We start from the raw sequence: 17,015 nt of genomic DNA on the forward strand, positions 1-17,015 counted from the left end.
GTACGCAATGTACTGTCGTTATATTTTCAACACACCTACCTAAAATATCTAAATATACATAATTACTCTAGTTACTTATCTTATTTACATTTGTTTTATCTTTTTAATTGTTGTTTTGTGTTTCACTTTCATTTTAGCTTTTGTTTTTTTAATTCATCATTTTTTAATTCATCATTTCTCTTATACACCTTTTGTTAACTGAGAAAGTGTCTCATTATTATTAGACAAAATCATTGCCATAGTGATAATCTGTAGTAAAATGCTTAAAACGTAACGTTTTCTTATACTACTCACAAAAAATGAACGTATAGAGACCACAATATGAAACAAAATTCTAATTCTTGCGAGAGACCTTCTAATTATCCTAACTGTGTCAGGCATGAAAGTTACTGGCAGATTAAAACTGTGTGCCAGACCGAGACTCGAACTCGGGACCTTTGCGTTTCGCGGGCAAGTGGCGGAATTAAAGCTGTGAGGACGGGTCGTGAGTCATGCTTAGATAGTTCAGTTGGTAGAGCACTTGCCCGCGACAAGCAAAGGTCCCGAGTTCGAGTCTCGGTCTAGCACACAGTTTTAATACGCCAGGAAGTTTCATATCAGCGCACACTCCGCTACAGAGTGAAAATTTCATTCTGGAAACATCCGCCAGGCTGCGTCAAGGCCACGTCTTCGCAATGTCCTTTCTTCCTGGAGTGCTAGTCCTGCAAGTTTAGCAGGAGGGCTTCTGTGAAGTTTGGAAGGTGGGAGACGAAGTACTGGCAGAAGTAAAGCTGTGAGGAGGAGACGTGTGTCGTGATAGGGTAGCTGAGATGGTAGAGCAGTCTCTTTAGTAGACTTGTTGCACGTTCTAAGTATTCTGCCAATGAATCACAGTCTTTGGTTTGCTCTACCCACAATATTATCTATGTGTTCTTTCCAATGTAGGTTATTTGTAATTGTAATCCCTAAGTATTTAGTTCAATTTACAGCCTTCAGATTTGTGTGACTTATCGCGAATTTTTTTAGTACTCATGTGAATAAGTCCACACTTTTCCTAATTCAGGGTCAATTGCCACTTTTCGCACCATACAGATATCATATCTAAATCATTTTGCAAGTCGTTTTGATCATTTAACGACTTTACAAGATGGTAAATGACAGCATCATCTGCAAACAATCTAAGATGGCTACTCAGATTGTCTCCTACGTCGTTAATATAGATCAGGAACAATAGAGGGACTATAACACTTCCTTAGGCAACGCCGGATATTACTTCTGTTTTACTCGATGACTTTCCGTATATTACTACGAACTGTGACCTTTCTGACAGGAAATCACGAATGCAGTCGCACAACTGGGGCGATACTCGTAGGCACGCAGATTGGTTAGATGACGCTTGTGAGGAACGGTTTCGAAAGCCTTCTGGAAATCTAATAATATGGACTCAATTTGACATCCCCTGTCGATAGCACTTATTTCATGAGTGCCGCCAGGAGTTGCCGAGCGGTTCTAGGCGCTACAGTCTGGAACCGCGCGACCGCTACGTTCGCAGGTTCGAATCCTGCCTCGGGCATGGATGTGTGTGATGTCCTTAGGTTAGTTAGGTTTAAGTAGTTCTATGTTCTAGGGGACTGATGACCTCAGATGTTAAGTCCCATAGAGCTCAGCGCCATTTGAGTTTTGAACTTCATGAGTATATGTGTTTCACAACAACGATATTTTCTGAATCCGTACTATGTGTCAATAAATCGTTTTCTTCGAGGTACCGTACTTCATAATGTTCCAATACAGTATATGTTCCAAAACCCTACTGCAAATCGACTTTAGTGATATAGGCCTGTAATTCAGCGGATTACTCCTGCTTTCCTTTTTGGGTATTGGTGTGACTTGAGCAATTTTCCAGTCTTTACGTACGGATCTTTCTGTGAGCGAGTGGTTGTATGTAATTGCTAAATATGGAGCTATTTTATCAGGATACTCTGAGAGGAACCTGACTGGTTTACAGTCTGGACCGGAGGCCTGGCCTTTATTAAGTGATTTAAGTTGCTTCGATACTCCAAGGATATCTACTTCTATGTTTGTCATCTTGGCAGTTCTTGATGGGAATTCAGAAATATTTACTTCGTCTTCTTTCGTGAATTAGCTTTGGTAAACCGTGTTTAATAACTATGCTTTGGTGGTACTGTTATCAGTGACTTCAACGTTGTTATCGCGCAGTGAAGGTATTGATTGGGTCCTTATTTTCCCGCTAATGGACTGAAAAACGCCATCTGATTGGTGGACAAGTGTGACGTATTCTGATGCAAAGGAGTTCACTGCGAATTTGGCCGGTCGACCCGTGATAGGAGGAAAATTTGTTGTAGTGGTTTCGAGGGGAAGGGAGCAGCCAAATCTAACTGTATGATTGCACTCCGCCTTCGGGCCACAAGTGGCCCATCGGGACCATCCGACCGCCGTGTCATCCTCAGTGAATGCGGATAGGAGGGGCGTGTGGTCAGCACACCGTTCTCCCGGTTGTTATAATGGTTTTCTTTGACCGGAGCCGCTACTATTCGGTCGAGGAGCTCCTCAATTAGCATCACGAGGCTGAGTGCACCCCGAAAAATGGCAACAGCGCATGGCGGCCTGGATGGTCACCCATCCAAGTGCCGGCCACGTCCGACAGCGCTTAACTTCGGTGATCTTACGGGATCCGGTGTATCCACTGCGGCAAGGCCGTTGTCCAACTGTATGATTGGCAGCTGTATTTTCAAATGGTTCAAATGGCTCTGAGCACTATGGGACTTAACGTCTGAGGTCATCAGTCCCCTAGAACTTAGGACTACTTAAACCTAACTAACCTAAGGACATCACACACATCCATGCCCGAGACAGGATTCGAACTTGCGACCGTAGCGGTCGCGCGGTTCCAGACTGTAGCGCCTAGAACCGCTCAGCCACACCGGCCGGCGCAGCTGCATGTGTGGCTTACCACGATGGGAGATTTACCTGAGTGATGCGGACAGGGCGCTAATCTATCGCGAGGTGAGGAGATCGGGATTTATTGGACCGGAGGAAAGATCGGTCGTGTTTCGTTTCTGGACTTCCAGAGCGAACCTTAAAAGTTCTTCTGATCTGTCAGACCGAGCGTGATCGCAAGAGTAAGAAGTAAAACTGTCGCGGTAGTCCACACAGACCCTGTCTGTTACCACTTGGCAACAACAGTCGAATTAGTTAGTCGTTTGTACTCGCAATATTTCGGTCGGGTCCTTAGCCACGGGCGCAGACTGCCACTGAGAGCAGCTGCAACATCCTCCCTGGGCTCCGAGCTGCTGGCGCGCAGCCAGTCTCGCAGGTGGTAATGTATTCGCAGCACCTGCGCAGTAGTCTCATTAATTTGACCTCGCCCAGCTTATGCTGTCGCCTTGTCGCCATACACAGGCAAAGCTTGCATGTGTGGTCAGTATTGTTCGTAATAGTCAGGGGTAATGTGTTCAGACACACTCTCACTCATAAAACTTGTAGGTGTCTCTAACGTGACAGCTGATCCCACTCCTGTATGCGATTTCAGCCGACGTCCCATTACCCAAGTTACATTGTTGTAATTTATATTCCATTCGATAACTGTTTCTCGTAATACTTATAAATTATCGTAACAAATCACTTTGTGATACCCTTCGTATTATTTAGTGGTTGAATTTTACTTTTACCATCAGGTCCTTTCCACGATACGAGTGATCAGCTATTAAGTTATCATAAATAGACTCATGTCGAAGGTGACACTGTTAAACTGACCACAGACAGAGCCATATCCTAATTCACTCCATTAATTGTTTGCTACATGATAGGAACTGTGGTAGTTCAAGTGGGCAATTGAGTGCATTAGACTAACTAATACGGGTATCTTTGATGAATCTGGGTGATATGGCCACTTCTCAACACCGCCACCTTGAAACCAAACGTCTGACCAGGTCAAAAAAGTGAGAAAGATGTTTTATTTCCCAATAAGAGTAAAAACCTGTTTTATTGTTAGATTCTTGAGGCTATCAGTGGAAGAAACTGTAAAGATCATCGTATTTGAGGACTTATTACTTTCAATTAACAAAATACGTGTACTTGAAACTGTGTACTTAAAAAAGTAAAGAAGGCAAAAATTGACTGTAAAACGTAAAAATAATAGTTTAAAACATTAAACAAATATAAGTGAAATAAATAACTAGACTAATAATGAATATTTGGATATTTTAACTAGTTATTTTGAAAATACTCTGGAAGCACACTGTGTACAACTTATTTTCCAAAAGCGGTATTTAAAGAACCAGTTTTACTACACATGGCTGTGTATACAAGGAAAGCTTCTTTAATTTATGTTGCAACTGAAGCTTTCATTTTTCAAAATAATTAATGCTGGTGTGGTATTTTGCAGAATTTGAAATTATTGCTCAATTCGATAATACAGCTTTCAACTTTTATGTGACAAACCCTTTTATATATTAAAGTTTCGAAGATATTCCTTCCAAACAAAAATTGACAAATTCTCTTTTAGGGTGTGTTTTACCACTTAAAAGTGAAACTGAGCACAACAAAGTAAATGTCGCATTATTTTGCCCCCTCTACCCATCTGCAAAGTGTCATGACGATTGTTTAAGAACCCTCTACACATCTGCCAAGTTTCAACAATATCGTTTACAGACACTTGAGAATGGTCCCTTGTGAGAAGTGTTTATAAAGTCTTCACATCCCTGTTTTGTCGAAGCATCGATTGCCATTACATAACTACAACAGACCTGCCTGTCGCTCGTGCTGAAATCAGTTCGCTGATGCCTCAATGGCTCTGCCTTTCCACTGTGTTAATGATATTAGGACTCTGGTCTTTCTGCTGTGGCGGGATACGTGGTGACGTCATGACGTAGTGGAGATCCTGCTAGTCAGATCAGAAGATCGCACCCAATATAACCGCACCGGTCCAGTTTCGGTCTGAAGTGTTTGCACGCATCTCCAGCGTTAACCACGTGCGGCATCTTAATTTTTTTTCAGCCAGCGGAATCAATATCATATACTCAGTCATCTTAACAGCTCATAAACGTGTACATTTGAGGAATAACGACCAGTTTTGACAGTATATTAGTGTCACCTTCACATCCCTATGAAAACTGAATGGTCATATCCAACCCTCGGTGCCGTAGGACAGGTTAGATTCTCTGGTCTTACAGAGAATCTAACCTGTTTACGCAATGCGTGCACTTCAGCCAGAGAATTTCATGAGACCGGTGAATACGCATGGTATCTGCCCTAAAGCACAGAGGTTTGTATATCACCACTCAGTTTGCTCAAGGAGCTGAAATTGACGGTAATGTAGTGTCTAAACTGGTTGAGTAATCAATATATTTTATATAAAGTACGGTTGTTGGTATTCCTTACCTGTCGATTCTTATGACCATCCCCAGTACCATTTCCACTGCAGTGATTAATCATCTATAACGGCTCATCCATCCGACTTGTTGATAAAAATAAGTGGCATTCAAATACAAGCGTGACAGAAAGACAAAAAGTAAGCAAACTGTTTATCATTCCACTGTGAGACGAGCCGGCCAATGCCTTCGTGGAGAAATATTTATGGCGGCCTACGTACCATTATTTTACACAAGAGTGCACACATGTGGCCAACGTTCTTTCGACTACGCTGCAAAAGTTTCGCTCGAAAGCCTTTACACATCCACCATGGCCCTTGCCGTTGGTGGGGAGGTTTGCGTGCCTCAGCGACACAGATAGCTATATCGTAGGTGCAAACACAATGGAGGCCAGACAACCGCGTAGTTCCTGAAGAGGGGCAGCAGTCTTTTTGGTAGTTGCAGGGGCTACTAGATGATTGACTGATCTGGCCATGTAACATTAACCAAAATGGCCCTGCTGTGGTGGTACTGTGAGCGGCTGAAAACAAGTGGAAACTACAGCCGCAATTTTTCCCGAGGACAAGCAGTATCACTGTATGGTTAAACGATAATGGTTTCGTCTTTGGTAAAATATTCCGGAGGTAAAACAGTCTACCACTCGCATCTCCGGGCGAGGACTGCTCAGGAAGACGTCGTTATCAGGAGAAAGAAAACTGGCGTTCTACGGATCGGAGCGTGGAATGTCAGATCCCTTAATCGGGCAGGTAGGTTAGAAAATTTAAAAAGGGAAGTGGATAGGTTCAAGCTAGATATTGTGGGAAGTAGTTACGTTGGGTGGCAGGAGGAACAAGACTTCTGGTCAGGTGAATTAAAGGCTATAAATACAAAATCAAATTGGGGTAATGCAGTAGTAGGTCTAATAATGATTAAAAAATAGGAGCGAGGGTAAGCTACAACGAACAGTACAGTGAACGCATAATTGTAGCAAAGATAGACATGAAGCCCTCGCCTACCACAATAGTACAAGTTGATATGCCAACTACCACCGCAGATGACGAAGAGATTGAATAAATATGTGATGAGATAAAAGAAATTATTCAGATAGTGAAGTGAGACGAAAATTTAGTAGTTATGGGGGACTAGAATTCGATAGTAGGAATAGGAAGTGAAGGATAAGTAGTAGGTGAATATGGGATGGGGATAAGGAATAAAAGAGGATGTTACCTGGAAGAATTTTGCACATAGCATAACTTAATCATGGCTAACACTTGATTTAAGACTCATGAAATAAAATTGTATACGTGGAAGAGGCACTGGAAGGTTTCGGATGGACTAGATAATGGTTTAAGATAGATTATATACTCGTAAGACAGAGATTTAGGAACTAGGTTTTAAATTGTAAGACATTTCCGGGGGCGGGTGTGGACTGTGACCACAATCTACTGGTTATGAAGTGTAGATTAAAACTGAAGAAACTGCTAAAAGGAGGGTCTACACAAGGGCGATGTAGAAGAGGGCAATATTATGGAAATGGAAGAGGATGCAGATGAAGATGTATTGGGAGATATGATAGTGCGTGAAGAGTTTGACAGAGTACTGAAAGACCTAAGTCGAAACAAGCCTCTAGGAGTAGACAACATTGCACTAGAACTACTGATAGCCTTGGGAGAGCCAGCCGTGACAAAACTCTACCATCTGGTGAGCAAGATGTGTGAGACAGAGGAAATACTCTCAGACTTAAAGAGGAATATAATAATTCCAATCCCAAAGAAATCAAATGCTGACAGGTGTAAAAATTACCGAGCTATCAGTTTAATGAGGCACGGCTGCAAAATACTAACGTACTTATACGTTTGTAACTATTACAGTGCCATCCATCACAAAGCGAAAAAAGTTGTCCAACTAAAACATTCATATTTCTTCACGAACCACACGAATATGTAATAAAAAATGGGGTTCATATTTAAAAAACGCATTTGATATCCGTTTGACCAATGGCAGCGCTATCTAGCGGTCCAACCATAGCGCCATCTGGTTTCCCCCTTCAAGCTAGACAAGTTTCTTTCTTTGTAGGTTTTTTTCGTTTGACGATTATTTCGTGAAATATTTGGCCCGGTCACGATCAATGGACCACCCTGTATATAAGAAGGGAAAAGAAGCTTCAGAGCGAGTTAGATGACGCTCGGTATGGCTTTGGGAAAGCTAAAGACACTTAGACAGAATTGACGTTGCGGTTTATAATGCAGGCAAGACTTAAGAATAAGGAAAAAGCGTTCAGCAATGTAAAACGTTCGAAATACGGAGGAGTACATGATGAGAAAGTACTAAAGAATATCTGCAAGGATAAAGAGGGAACAATAACACTTGAAGAACAAAAAGTTGTCTGATTGAAAAGGGCATAAGACAGGAGTTGTCTTTCACCACTACACGTCAGTCAAAAAATCCAAGAAACAATGAAAGATACGACAGAAAGGGTCACGAGTGGCATTAAGATTCATAGTAAAGGGATATCAATGACAAGATTCGCTGATTACATAGCTATCACCAGTGAAACTGAAGATGATTTATGAGGCCTATTGAAAGGAGTGAATAGCGTAATGAGTACAAGTTATAGGTAGAGTAAACCGAAGAATGACCGAGGTTATGAAGACTATCAGCAACGAGACTAAAGAAGTTACCTTGTACGGAAAGTAGGCCTTAATTTGAGGAAGAAATTTCTTAGATAATACGATTGGTGTACTGAATTGTATGATAATACCTCATGGACTACGGGAAAGGAGAAATAATGGAATCGAAGCGGACTGGGTGCTACAGGAGGATGTTGAAAATTAGGAAGACTGATTAGATAAAGAGTGAGGAGGTTTGCCGCTGAGAGGAAGATACGGAAAACACTAAAACGAAGACGGAACAGGATGAGAAGACATGTGTCGAGACATCAAAATATAGCTTCCAATGAGCTAGAGGGAGCTACAGAGTTTTAAATATATAGAGTAAGCCAAAGATTGAGAGACATCCAACAAGTAATTGAGGACGCAAGGCGTAAGTGCTACCGTATAATGAAGAGGCCTACTTAGGAGAGGGGGTTCGTGGAGGACAACATCAAACCAGCCATAAGACGGTTGGTTGGAAAAAAAAATTAGGTGTGGTTGTACGAGACGAACTAATTTGTTTGTTAATATGTCGCGCATAAACCACATCAACTGTCTTTGACCGAGGATAAATTTTTGCCAATAGTGCAAGTAATTGGTTACAAGGAAATTGGTGACGAACGTATATCTCGTAAAGAGTACATTTTACACATAATTACTGCCTCTACCTTGATACTAAAGTCAACCTTGCTTCCACGTCCACCCGATCTTTTGCATATACCCACACATTTGTACTGTTGTAATTCATTATTTCATTCTCTTCTCATCAGTAAATAAAATACGCTCTGCATCCTATTTTTAGAAATTGTAATATGACGTGATGCTTTTGTTAGTAGTGGACTTGCAAACACTTAGAAGGAAATGAATATATTAATGGTGCAGAATAGACTGCATAAGAGCGTGATTTAATCCCTCAGTAGCTACAATTCTACTCACAATTTTTTCCAAAGCTTCTTATCGTTGCTGCATTCCATCTTCCACACATGACGTGCGAGCTATGCCACTTCTACCGCGATCCTTTTTCCTGATTGGCAATAATCCTGCGTCTGCAAGTCGCTATAACAACCTGCTTAACTACTTTCATTTTAATTGTAGATGGAATGAGGTGTCATAATATATCCAAGCGAATGTGACATCTGCCTGTCGATTAATTCCATTGTCTTCAGCAACAGCAGAATATCATACGTGTAGTTTCCTGCATGGATTAATAAGACTTCATTTCACGACATTCACACTCGACTATGTCTCTAATCCTGTTAATCAGAACGGTACCTCCAAAACAGCTGCTGTAGGAGACAATTGAAAGTGTTATGCCTGCCTACAGTATCGCTGACAGAGGAACAAGTGCAGAATAACATAACCAAATATAAACGACAAATCGTCAAAAAAGTTGGCAGCCTACGTTACTGAATAATGAACTTCGTCGGAATAAGTAAAATATCTCTTATATCAATAAGTAATCGTTTCTGGGCATATGTTTACCGTCCTTTTATTCCTGTCTTTCTCGTACTATCTCCAACTGATAACGTATGGCTTTCTAGCCAGGTATCAAAGTTGAGATACCACGATGTTTCGACGAGTGTCATCGATTCAGCCAGTAAATACAACTGATGTATAACTATTACTACGTATTAGAGTAGGAACGAAGATCGTCGTGGGATACCACGCCAACAGCTATACCTCGATAACTCACTCAGCTGTAGTCCGAACAGCACACACGAGGCGGATCAGGAACGCCTACACGGAAATTCGAGCGAAACTAGACTAGATCGAGATAGGCAATGGGTGTGGCCACTCCACGAATATAAATATAGGGACATCCACAATATCCTGATACTTCCTCAGAAGATGATCAGTATGACACTGGTCCAAACGTCGTGGTATATCAACACTGGCACCTAGTTGGAGATTTAGAGCCTTTCATCAGCATTTTATACTGGAAAAGTCTACATTCACACAGTACTATCGTCTGTAAGAGTATGGTACGCTTTATTTTGAGGAAACTGTGTGTCACGTACGCTCGTAACCTGTTGGTGGCTTTGCCGATCGAAGTAATTTCATTACTGATATGTTTATAGAATTTCGATTGTATCTGAATCAGGGAAACATAACAACTATGCCCCAAGTTGTGAAATTCTAGCAGTAGCGTATGGTCTAATATACAACTACTTTCAGGTCTAATTATTTATCCTTTTGTGCATCCCTTTCTCAGAGTTGTATTACAATATATAAAGCAAATAAAATAGAGGACAATGAAGTAATAATCTGTAATATTACACGGAGTGGGAATACTATGATTCTTACATTCAACGTAAGTTACAGAAGTAAAAAGAAACCGTAAAACTCTAATGGAAATGCTGTGTGGCTGGGGCCTCCCGTCGGGTAGACCGTTCACCTGATGCAAGTCTTTCGAGTTGACACCACTTTGGCGACTTGCATGTCGATGGGGATGGAATGATGATGATGAGGACAACACCAGTCCCTGAGCGGAGAAAATGTCCGTCCCAACCAGGAATCGAAACTGGGCCGCTAGGTATGACATTCCGTCGCGCTGACCACTCAGCTACTTGGGGCAGACAAAACACTAATAATCTGCATTCATATACAATTCACATGGCGCGTTAGCAACTAGCCACAGCAGTTTGCTAGCACATTTCAACCCTACGAGCACGTCGAAACACGTGAAGTCACTGTCAACATGCTCTACGTGTCATAGCTAACGAGTGAGGAAGATTCAGGCAGCAGCAGTTTACACGCTCTAAGACAGCTTTTTTGACCAAAAATAAAACAAGGTATCAACAAGTTAATATAATCATCTATGAAACAACAGTACGGGTGGACTACAATAGAATTCGGCGGCAGTGCATGTTGTATCTGTAGGTGGGACGGAAGAGTTTATGCTGTTACAGACACCATTGCTCTTTGTCACAGGAGACTTATCAACAAACTTTTAGGTTTTGTTGTTTTTATCATTACACATTTTATCTCTTGGATTCTTGTGTTAGTTAATTTCCAAGATAAATATCTTAACTAGAATGTTCGTCTGTCTATAGTATTTTATCTCTTTTGAAGCAAACCATTTTCTAATTGCGCACCAGTCCAGTAGATTCGTACTTTTGGTGCGTCCAGTGATACGAAAAATTTTTGCTCTTAAGTAGGCAACATACAGTTCTCGTTGATTGTCTGCCCAAATAGCCATTCTACGGCAACAATCGTAATTTTAAAAAATAATAACTTAATTAAAGGCTAGTTTGTAAGAGTCGTAGAATTCAGTTCTCCCTATTCTATACTTGTATTTAAGATGAAGTCGGTGACATTTTGTCTCCAATTCTATAAAGCAGTTTACAAACGCAAAAGTCAACATAACTGAGGTCTTTCTACGCCATTTTTATAATTTCACTTTCGTAGCAGGAATGAAACAGCAGAAACAGCAGTCCGAATGTGGCAGTGTTATTAAATTTTATCACGGAGGGTATAATGGTAATCCCGATTTGTTCGTGACCTGACACTTTCCAGCTCAATATAGCGTCGCAGTGTTACGTATTCTCTTTGTCAGTTATCGAGACAGAATGTAATATTCGGAGCGATAGCATATTTAGGCTTGTCACATGAGGTACGAGGTGCATTCAAGCTCTAAGGCCTCCAATTTTTTTTCTAATTAACTACTCACCCGAAATCGATGAAACTGGCGTTACTTCTCGACGTTATCGCCCTGTAGACGTACACATTTTTCACAACGCTGACGCCATGATTCCGTGGCAGCGGCGAAGGCTTCTTTAGGAGTCTGTTTTGACCACTGGAAAATCGCTGAGGCAATTGCAGCACGGCTGGTGAATGTGCGGCCACGGAGAGTGTCTTTCACTGTTGGAAAAAGCCAAAAGTCACTAGGAGGCAGGTCAGGTGAGTAGAGAGCATGAGGAATCACTTCAAAGTTGTTATCACGAAGAAACTTTTGCGTAACGTTAGCTCGATGTGCGGGTGTGTTGTCTTGGTGAAACAGCACACGCGCAGCCCTTCCCGGACGGTTTTGTTGCAGTGCAGGAAGGAATTTGTTCTTTAAAACATATTCTTAGGATGCACTTGTTACCGTAGTGCCCTTTGGAACGCAATGGGTAAGGATTACGCCAACGCTGTCCTAGAAAATGGACACCATAATTTTTTCAGCACTGGCGGTTACCCGTAATTTTTTTGGTGGCGGTGAATCTGTGTGCTTCCATTGAGCTAGCTGGCGCTTTGTTTCTGGATTGAAAAATGGCATCCACGTCTCTTCCATTGTCACAACCGACGAAAAGAAAGTCCCATTCGTGCTGTCGTTGCGCGTCAACATTGCTTGGCAACATGCCACACGGGCAGCCGTGTGGTCGTCCGTCAGCATTCGCGGCACCCACCTGGATGACACTTTTCGCATTTTCAGGTCGTCATGCAGGATTGTCTGCACAGAACCCACAGAAATGCCAGCTCTGGAGGCGATCTGTTCAACAGTCATTCGGCGATCCCCCAAAACAATTCTCTCCACTTTCCCGATCATGTCGGCAGACGGGCTTGTGCGGGCCCGAGGTTGTTTCAGTTTGTTGTCACACGATGTTCTGCCTTCATTACACTGTCGCACCCACAAACGCACTTTCGACACATCCATAACTCCTTCACCACATGTCTCCTTCAACTGTCGATGAATTTCAGTTGGTTTCACACCACGCAAATTCAGAAAACGAATGATTGCACGCTGTTCAAGTAAGAAAAACGTCGTCATTTTAAGTATTTAAAACAGTTCTCATTCTCGCCGCTGGCGGTAAAATTCCATCTGCCGTACGGTGCTGCCATATCTGGGATGGCCTCATTTTAAAACAATGTGCATGTTTCTATGTGCATGTTTCTATAAGATCGGAGGCCTTTGAACTTGAATGCACCTCATACAGAAGCTTGTCTATGGTCTCTGGTCATTGATGTTAGGCATATTTTCGCAGAAGATTTACCTGAAATTCTGTGTTCATGAAATGGGGTTTCATTATTTTTTTCATTATTTGTTTTTTTTCTTTTGTTTTCTTTAAATATTTGTGTTTTTTGTTTTCATTATGAATATTCAATGGGCTATTAATTGTAAGCCACGGAAATCACTCAAATTTTGGGAAGTATTAGGTGTGATAGAATGCTCATACATTAGACTGAAAACCTATCCAAAAGTGAAAGCGGAGTGATAAGACTCGCGAGGAAGGCGAACAGGTAAAAGCGCTAGGAAACGATGTATGCTATATCTTTTGCTTTTCGTTTTTGTATGGAGAATAAATGAAAACAACAGTACTAATATACGAGCTATGGTCAAATAGGCTACGGGATTCTTTTTTTAAGATTCTTTATTTATTAATCAAAATCCTTTCTACTCTCAAAGAAATCCCCCTCAGATATAGTGCACATGTACCAACGCTTTTTCCAAACTTGGAAGCACTTGTGGAAGTCACTTTTCGTTACGGTGTTCAGCTCCTTCTGCAATTCTGTTTTTATCTCATCCATGGTGACGAAAGGACGTCCTTCCCTGATTATCTTTAGCTTCGGGAATAGAAAGAAGTCACAGGAAGCCTATGTCGGGCGAATACTGCGGCTGACGCAACATGATGCTTTTGTTTTACGCCAAAAAATTGCGAGTGAGAGCATTAGCGTGATACAGTTCCAAGAGTGGTTTTGCTGCAATTCTGGTCTTTGTCTTTGGATTGCTTCACGCAAACAGCCCATAAATTAAAGGTGGTAACCTGTACTGACAGTACGACCGTAAGGCTGGAACTCATCACGCAGATCCCATGGTAATCGAAGCAAACAGTTGGAAGACCTCTCACATGTGATCGAACTCGTCGAATTTTTCCAGGCTTGGCTCTTCAGCCAGTTCCCATTGGGACGACTGGGACTGGGTTTCGTCGTCACAACCACGTTTCGTCACCTTTAATATCTTTCTTTAGAAGTTCTGTATTGCTGACTTCATTCAGCAATTTCTGAGCGATGTCTACGTGACATGATTTTTGGTCGAAATTCAATCACTTTGGAACAAGTTTTGCTGCTTCACATATCATGTCCAAAATATCATAAAAAATTGCTTGGGATGTGCCAAAGGATATGCCGACATGATCAGCTACCTCTCTGATAGTGGTTCAGAGATTTTCCAGAACCATCAGTAATCGACGTTCTATGGCTTTCCTGGAGGTCGTCGTCTTCAGCTTCTCGACCCTCTCTTAAAACGTTTATACCACTTGCAACCTCTACTTTTTCTCTTATTAGATTCGCAAAAAGCCACATTCATTTAGAATGCGGGACTGTACTTTTTCCATTTTTAATGCAAAATTTAACGCAAACTTTTTGATTCATGTTCTTCGAAAGTAAAAGTTATTCGAGTACTCTAAATCACGTATAGCTTTCAGGACTGTCAACAATAAACTAAATATTCAGAACAACTGGTAATGCAAACATACGTCAGGAAAATGTGGACCAACAGGACAAAACGAAGTTAAAACCGGATGTATAAGGCCCGTGAAATTTAAGAAAATCCCCATTACGTTTCGATCTCATCTCGTATTTAGAAACTTTTAGTTGATAGGAGTCATTTAATATAGAACTTAAATTACTCAGATGCCACCACGCTTCTGCCAGAAAGTGAAGCCAACCTTAAAAAATGCTGAAAAAATGTGAAATTACTGGAAAAGATGTATCTGGCATTGAACTGTTAGAAAACAATAATTGTAATGAAGGGAATGTAGACTAATATTGTAAAATTCAAATAAATGCATTTTCTTGGGCTTAGTAATTTCCAAAAGCAATTCTTGAACTGAGGAAATAAGAAGAAGTGAGAAGTCACTTCTCATTTTGTTTGCGATGTGTTGTTTTATGGAAACGTTTTGCTACTTCTTTAAGGGATGGCAATACTAGATTAAGTAATCAGGCAAAAATAAACACAACAAGTGAACTAAGGTAAATGTTAGCACTAAAATACATTAGTTATTAAGTAAATAAATTTAAACTGCATTTAATTTGAGTACTCAGGGCTACAGAGAGATGCTGATACTGTCAGGTTGATCTTTAGGTTTAAGGATCCTTTCCAAACGAGTTTTGTCGATCGGAGTATGATGACATTTGTAAGTTACCACTTATAGGTAAGACGGCGATTTCCGTTAAAAAGAATCACCTTGTGGGAAGACGCCCACTCTCAGGCCCAGAGATCCTACTGCAGGGAGACATCGGTGGTAGAGAGTTTCCAGTTCTTACCAATCTAACACAGAAGACTGAATATGCTTTAAAACGACACAGATAGGTTCGTCACAAAAACACAATTCAACTTTCGCCAGTCAACGGTACTTTATCTAGTGTGGTATTATAAACACTTTAAGTGTCCAGATGCCCTTGCCAGCATAAAAATGAAATATATGTCAGTATATACCCTTTGGGAACAGTAATGAGTAAAACAGCTCTATTTATCACGTATTTCAAAGTCCACCATGAGTTACGAGATGTTAAAAATTTATACCATTGGATTAGGAGCACTAAATCACAAATAGTAGTTGACTGTTAAGTTTCAAATTATCTGCAGGAAATTATCAGCGACCACTAACATCAATAAATATATGCCCTCAGGAGGAAGACATGCCCCAAAGGATTGCTCCGCAGCGAAATTTACTTATAAATTTACGATTGCTTCAACTTCGATTTCAAACTCAGTTTCACGGCTTTTATAAAATGCTTCTTCAAGAAGAGTGCAGAATCTGTACCAGAAATTTGAACCACAGTTCCATTTCACGTAGTGCTACCCAGACTACCTCCAGTTACTGGAGTCGTGTTTGAAACGGTAGAGATAGTAGCTACGTCATCTGCGTCAGGAACTCCTTCAAATTCTAAGTCTTCTGGGTGCTCTTCTGTAACGTCTTCCCAGCAATTCGTTAAACTATCAGCCAGAACAACTACCAGAGAGATGTACCATTCCTATGATGTCATTTTTTCTCATCGAGTTTCAGACTACTTTGAAGCGGCCCCCCACTAATTCCTCTCCTGTGATAACATTCCATCTCAGAGCAGCAATTGTAACGTAAGTCCTCAACTACTTGCTCTTTCTTCCTCTGCAGATTTAGCCTCTACAGCTCCCTATAATACCATGGAATTCTTAATGGATGTCCTATCACCCTGCACCTTCTTCTTGTTACTGTTCTCCAAATATTCCTTTCCTCGCCTATTCTGCTGGGAACCTCAATATTCCACACCTTTTAGTCCACTTAATTTTCAACATTTTTCTGTGGCACCACATCTGCAAAGCTTTGACTCTCATCTGTTGCGGTTCACCCACAGTACTAGTTTCACTACCATACAATACAGTGCTCCACAAGTTAGTACTTAAAGATTCCTTCATTAAGTTAAGGCCTATGTTTGACACTTCTCTTGGCCAGGGATGAGATTTTCCGCCAGAGCTAGTCTGCTTTCTTTGCCTCCTTGCTCCGTCCGTCATGGGTTATTTTGATGCCCAGGTAGCAGAATTTCTTAACTTCGTCTACATCGTGTTACCCAATTTTGATGTTACTATTCTCGCTGTTCTCCTTTCTGCTACTTATCTTTAATTACGTCCTTCCTCGATTTACTGTCGATACATATTTTGTACTTATTCAACACATCATGTATTTATTCTTCACTTTCACTGAGGGTAGAATCGTCATCGGTGAATCTTAACGTTGGTATCCTCTTACTCTCGATTTTAATCCCGTTCCTGAAGCTTTCTTTTATTTGAGTCATTGCCTCTTCGAAGTACAGATTGAACATTTGGGTGAAAGATTACACTCCTGCCTCACGGTTTTTTTTTTCTTCTTTATCCGAGCAGTTCGTTTCTGGTCTTGTAGTGTTATTATGGCCTCTTGGTTCTTGTCCGTATTGTATATTAAACGGCTCATCATGTAACTTACTCTTATTTTTCTCAGAACTTCCAACATTTTGGACTGCAAAATACTAACACGAATTTTATACATACGAATGGAAAAACTGGTAGAAGCCGACCTTG

The 17,015-nt window shown here is 41.1% G+C and overlaps 1 pseudogene; it reads right to left on the minus strand.

Annotated features, from left to right (window-relative positions):
* Positions 1 to 2,584: 2,584 nt before the first annotated feature.
* Positions 2,585 to 2,702, minus strand: LOC126177853 (5S ribosomal RNA; annotated as a pseudogene).
* Positions 2,703 to 17,015: the final 14,313 nt, after the last annotated feature.

The sequence above is a fragment of the Schistocerca cancellata genome, chromosome 3 (genome assembly GCF_023864275.1).
Source record: "Schistocerca cancellata isolate TAMUIC-IGC-003103 chromosome 3, iqSchCanc2.1, whole genome shotgun sequence".
In the NCBI taxonomy this organism is placed as follows: Eukaryota; Metazoa; Arthropoda; class Insecta; order Orthoptera; family Acrididae; genus Schistocerca; species Schistocerca cancellata.